This window comes from Triticum dicoccoides, chromosome 3B, assembly GCF_002162155.2.
Source record: "Triticum dicoccoides isolate Atlit2015 ecotype Zavitan chromosome 3B, WEW_v2.0, whole genome shotgun sequence".
Classification (NCBI taxonomy): domain Eukaryota; kingdom Viridiplantae; phylum Streptophyta; class Magnoliopsida; order Poales; family Poaceae; genus Triticum; species Triticum dicoccoides.
The window spans coordinates 827,082,729-827,089,124 of NC_041385.1; the positions used below are offsets into that span (position 1 = coordinate 827,082,729).

Here is a 6,396-nt window from a genome sequence, read left to right on the forward strand (position 1 = left end):
GTCTGAGGTGTGGATTCGGAACTGACTGGAACATGATGATTTTGTTAGCCCACTGAAGAATTACCCAACACGTCCATACTCTGCCACACTAACATCTAGTCTGAAGAATTACACACTGAAGAATTTCCCACTGAAGAACATGTTGATTTTTTTTAATCATGTGCGAGTTAATTGATACTACAGTAGTCTGTTTAATCCTAGTTCTTTGCAGGACCTTGTTCTGTTAGACTCAGCATAGAAGTATGCTATTCTTGCAGTGTCTATTCTGTCGAAAAATTGAAAACACTTTTCTTAATGCAATCTTTATATTATACCATGCACAGATGACAATCTTTGCAGGATCATTCATTCATGTTTGCTTGCTTGCTTGCGGTTGCATTGACATCGGGACAAAGCACCTTTGTCGATGGAGGAGTGGTGGCGGCAGCAAGAACTCTACCGACATGGTCGGACGGTGACCTTCCTTGTCGGACGGTGACCTTCCTGTCAACCTGAACAGCCACAGCACCACACGCCTCGCCGGTGGCGAGGAGGCACAACAGCACGTCCTCCCCGGCGGCGGCGTAGCCAGCACCCTCTGCTCTGAGGAGGAGGGTGACATTGTGTCGCTCAAGAACTACATGAAACGGATTGTACTTCAGGGAGATCGGCGTCGGCACGCCGCCCCAGAATTTCACCTTCATCTCGGTGCATCCTCCTCCTCGGTGGTGCTGATGCCTTTTTTGTTTTTAGGATTAAGATGGTTTGGATGTCTGTGAGACTGTGACACAGGGGATTGACGTTGTTTTTGGTGCTTTGTTGGTGCAGATTGCGTGTTACCTCCACTCACGCTATAAGGCGGGGGCGTCCAGCACCTGCAAGAAGAATGGTTGGCGTTTGGAAACTGCTCTCACCACCATGCCAATGATTGTGCTTTACAGTAGTTGACATGCTCTATTCCTGTCTATTTTGCTTGCTGTTAAAGATGGTGTGTATTGTACACACCCCTCTGTGATTTATGCACTTCACATGCATTTTCCCCATCACCCACAAACCTTAACATGCTAGTTGTATGTGCTACTGCAATTCTTGCAGTTGATTTCAAATCGTTCTCTGCTTTGTGTGTGCATGTTAGTTAATGATGGATTGGCTGGTCAGATGATGCTACAACAACATATTCCTGAGATTCTCTTTGAGGAATACAAAATCAAGGTTTTAAAGACTGATGGCCAGCCTGTCTAATGTTTGTTTTCTTCTATACACTTGCTCCTTCCAGTAGGCATTGCAAGTGATGTGTACAAGTGTAGTCCTCTAGTCACATTTTTTAACCACTAACATATGATTGTAACATACTTCTAGTTTTAGTCATTTAACATCTTAATTTACCTAGAATGATGAAGTAGTTGCACTCGGAAGATGGCCTGAGCAAATGATGATTCATATGATTATTCTGGCGTTGCTATGTTTGATCTGGTGGTGCCAAGAAAACTAATGCTGAGCTTACTTTTAATACCATTTTATTCTGTGTGATGAGCTTAGTTTTGTACTATAGCCACCTTCTTGTTTACTTTGTTGAATCCCGTCTTGTGTACTAATCATGAGCTATTAGCATTTGGCTTCTCTGTGCTAATTGAACCTGATAAGTATGTATACTTCTTTTTATATACAAATTGCAAATTGCATGTTTATGTGCTAATTAAACTTGATAACTATGTATACTTCTTTGAGATACAAATTCCACATTGCATGTTTATGAGGTTCAATTTCTACAGATCTTGCCAAATGAATGTGTCAACATGTCTCTCCTTAGGGTTGTTTTAAACCGCAAATGATCTACCGTATCAATTTTTTGCTGTTCAAAGATTGAAATCCTGGTTCATTTTCAAAGATCGAAATGTTGTTGACCCTGTTCTTCTAATGTTAAAAATGTCACATTTTGCTTGTTCCAACCATTTTTCTTTATAACTTGCAGATGCTGGCCTTCATTCATGTTTTGTCGTGAGGTCCAGGATGAACAAGTTGGGAGAAGCATTGGAGCTAGTTATACTATGATAGTTGTGTTACCTCATGTGAACCTTTTTTTATCGAAACTTGATGTGAACCATATTTTTCTGTAATAATGTGTTACCAGGATGAACCATCCTTGCTGTGTTACCAGGATGAACAAGTTCGATTGTAATAATGTGCCAAGTTTGGCTCTTTCTGATTGTATTCGTGATGTGTACCATATTTTTCCTGATTAGTCATGCTCTGATTGAAGCATTTTGTTTTCTCTCTGTCCGGATTTAAATATTGTTATTTATTTACTGGAAAATTTAGATCTGAAAATATAACAGTGACAACTGGGACCCACTTGTTAGAACCTGACAACTGGGTCCCACCTCACTAGTGGGCTCATCTTTTGGAAAAAATAAAATAAAAAAAGGCCATGGCCTAGAAAATGAAAAGGCCGAATTCTTGGGCCAGGCCCATGTAGCTAATAAAAGCATAGGAAAAAAATATAGAAAGACCGAATTGTTGGGCTAGGCCCATGTAAAATGCTGAATTGGACCGGGCTGATTCTTGTGCCACACCAGATTGCCACGTCGGATGCCTACGTGGCTTGGGGAGGCTGCTAGTGACCAAAACGCCACAGTAGACATATTTTGGTCATAAACGTCTATGACCATTCCAGAAGAAAGGTCTCTATAGTCAGTTAACGACGGTAGATTTTAACCTTATGTTTTTGGTCACAAAAAGGTCACAAATTGAAAACAGTGACCATTCAGTGATCAATAGTGGTGGTCACAAGTTGACATATTTCTTGTAGTGCTTATTGTAGGCCTTGCAAATAACTGCTAAGAGGATCGTGAAAGGTCTATCCAAAGGAGTAAAATCTCTACTACCAACCATTCCACATAGTACATAGGATCCTATATTTCTTTACGGAGGGAGGAGTATATCCAATGACTCATATGCCACAATATTAACGAAGATACTCATGGTTAAGAAAATCTTACACTTACCCTTATAGGGTCAAATATCCATGGGTGCCCAAACTCATAGTGAATTTGACATTTTTCCGTGTTGCCAAGGGTGAATTCATTCGTATTTTACTTCATGAAGAATTCTAACAACATTTTTCCATTAGACAAATGGACCGGACAATAAAGCTATTGTGAACTAGATTGTTAACATCCATATATATGTCTAACATCACATGAAAACTATCAGCTAGCTCGTGGAGTAAAGTTTATTTCTATCCAGCGATCCAATATGACGTGTAGATGTACATATGTATATCTTGGTACTTACATGAATGCTATAAATAATAATCATTATTCTTAGAAAGTAGCTTAATAATAGTAGTTGTGGTTATACACATATGCATTATTTCCTACCTAAAATGTGAACCTATAGAGAAACATATTTTATTTTCAATTTCTGTGAATTTTGAGAAAACTAAAGATGACATCCTCACACAATGTGTTATCCCGATCAAAATAATAAAATTCTACCCCGCACATCGGGCGGGCCACTCTGCTACTTTGATTAAAGAAACTTTAACTTCATTGATGAATTAAGTATCTTCTCCCGCCCATATGATTGATCATTCCTCAGATCTATCTAACTAGCTACCATTGAATTGTAAGTAATCATGGTCTACGGTAAAGGTACATTATCTCTAAGTAAGGTGGACTATATTAACTATACGACTCACCGGTGGAACTGGTAGCAATAGCCTCTGATAGTCATGCGTCCACTTCTCACTTTTGCACGAACCAGTGAATATATTTTATGTAGATGAAAATGAAATAACCAAAAACAACCCAATAATGTTTGAGGAAAACAAAGAAGGCGATTACAAACTCATAGAACTCCTCACAAAGCTAGAGAAAGTAATTCGACGGACAGGCCAGAAAATAACATAGCAACACCATCAAACATAAAAGGTAGATGCATGCAGTTTTGAGTATAAAAAACAACAAGTTGGTGCATTAGATCTTCTCTTCTCATTTGTATGATACCCGCAGATCACTCGATGGATTAGTCTGATGGGTCGCCATACTCATAGTAAGTGTAGCCCTCCTCACCGTCAGGCGGCAGCATCTGTAGTTCCGAGTTCTCTATAGTAGTGCAGTAATTCACCAACAGCTCAGCCATTTTAGAGAAAGGATTTGTTGCAGATTCAAATACATACTTGGGCTCCTCTTCCCATCCACTGCCAGCGAGACTCCCTTGATCATAAGCTCTAACCACGGAGCGATCCGCGTAGTAGTTTGTGCCAGATTCGATGGAGTGGAACTTGTTGGACTTCGTGGTGTCGATGGAGAGGCACCTGCGCGAGCTGACAAACAGCGCGCGGCTACCGATGCTTCTGACCGGCACGAGCACCTTGTTCACGGTGTCCACCTTGTAGACCACCGGCATGCCATTACAAACACGCCCATCCATCACCAGAAGAAGCTCCCCCTCAGATTCAACGAGATAGAAGTTATTGCTCCCGTGGGCTAGCTCAAAAATTGGGCCGACAATGGTGGTTAACATGGAGATTGTACCCGTGGAGCGTTTCCATTGGTTACCTTCCTTGTACACGTCAGTGATTGTTGATATGATGGATCCATACTTATTTGTGATGTACATGGTGCCCGCAAAGGATGTCAAGTTCTTGTGACCATCACCAAAGCCCCAATCCCCAGTCCTGAACTCCCCTTCTCCAAAACCAAAAGTGGGGTGCCATTCCTCGCTTGTCTGATCAGCCCAGCTCAAACAATCGTTTAGCAGGTCTGAGATGAACACCATCATTGGAGACGTTGTCACGACAACAGAGCTCACCTGTTCCATGGGTATATGCACCTTGAAGCATGCCATGGCGCCCGTGAAAGGGTTGAGCATTGGTATGGCTGCGCTCTCTGCCCTAGCACGAAGAGTCCGCCTTTCGTGACGCCGACAAAAAACTACCTCCGGCTGCGGACCTCCGTGGGGATTTTCTTGCGTAGGCGGCGGCCTGTGCTAAAGTTGAAGAAGGTCACCCGGTCATTGTCGTGGATGGAGTGCTCCAGCCTGATCCACTTGCTGGGCATGAATTTGGGATCTGTGACATCCGCGGTGGAGTCTGTGGCTCGGCGCCAGTTGCCGCAAATAGCCCGGAAGGCGACATAGTGGTCGATATCGTCCGTTGCGAGGAAGGATTCACTGATCTTCCTCGTGATATCATATGGGAGGTTTTTCCAGAACACCAGGTCCGCCATGACTAGTTTCAGGTGGGTGGTGGATGGACGAGGTATTTCTTTTTGTGGGAGGCAGAGCTGCGGGCTACAATTCTATGCTTTTTGTGTGCTTGCGTCTGGATGGATTGGATGGTGGCTATATATATACATATTCTTGGCGCGTCTTGCAGAAGTTTCAAACGTTGTGTGAATACGTACAAGGTTTGATGCGTTCGCTGGGTGACATTTTTGGAAGAACTTGAAACCAAAACGAATGTTGAGAACAGCTAGCTGTTAGCACCCATCGTCAAGGCATGCCCGGCGCTATTACTTTCCAAAAACGAAAAAAAATAGTGTTCGCTTGCATACTGCATACACGTACTGCACTATTACTTTCCAAAAAAGAAATCGCCTAGTGTTCACATGCATACTGCGTACGTATATCATTCCATATATACTATACAGCAAATGGAACTGCATTCCTATTCCATTGTATTTGACTAAACTTCAGAAAAAAATAATTCAAGTTTGCAAAGTTGTCTAAACCATGTGCGCATGTGACAAAAGAAAGTGTTTGTCAAGTTTGTTTTTGAATACAGTACAGACGGAAACGTTCATACATACGTGCATACGCTCATCCGTATGAACGCACATACGGACACCCTACCCTTATGAGCACTTTCGAGAGACTGAGCCGGCATATCATCTTTACATTTACGAAGTCACGGTAGGCGCACCTTGTCGTCGACAGGAACATCTACTCCCACTGAAAGCGCATCGTTGGAAGTTCTGAAATAATTCCAGAAATAATGCGAGCACCAAGACATGAACCCTGAAGGGCTGGGGATACCCTGTCCCTCTATCAGTCCAACCACAGGTTTGACCGCAAAGTGGATGTCAAGTTAATGGTACCAAAACATGTTCTCTGTTCTTTTTTGTTCACTAGTAGAAAAGAGGGCTTTGGTCTACCCCGGGTTAGCCCATTAGTCCTGGTTCAGTCTAGAACCGGGACTAATGGGGGTATTAGTCCCGGTTCGTGCGTCCAGGGGTCACATGGGCCATTTGTCCCGGTTCGTCTGGACCTTTTAGTCCTGGTTGGTGCCACGAACCGGGACTAAAGGTCTGACCTTTAGTCCCTGTTCGTGCCACCAACCGGTACTAATGAGGTTTTTGGCATTAGTAACGGTTCATGGCACGAACCGGTACTAAAGGTCCCATTTTCAAACTC

The 6,396-nt window shown here is 42.8% G+C and overlaps 1 pseudogene; it reads left to right on the forward strand.

The window, feature by feature from the left end:
- Positions 1-1,131: 1,131 nt before the first annotated feature.
- On the forward strand, positions 1,132-1,211 carry LOC119282888 (annotated as a pseudogene).
- The last annotated feature ends 5,185 nt before the right edge of the window (positions 1,212-6,396 follow it).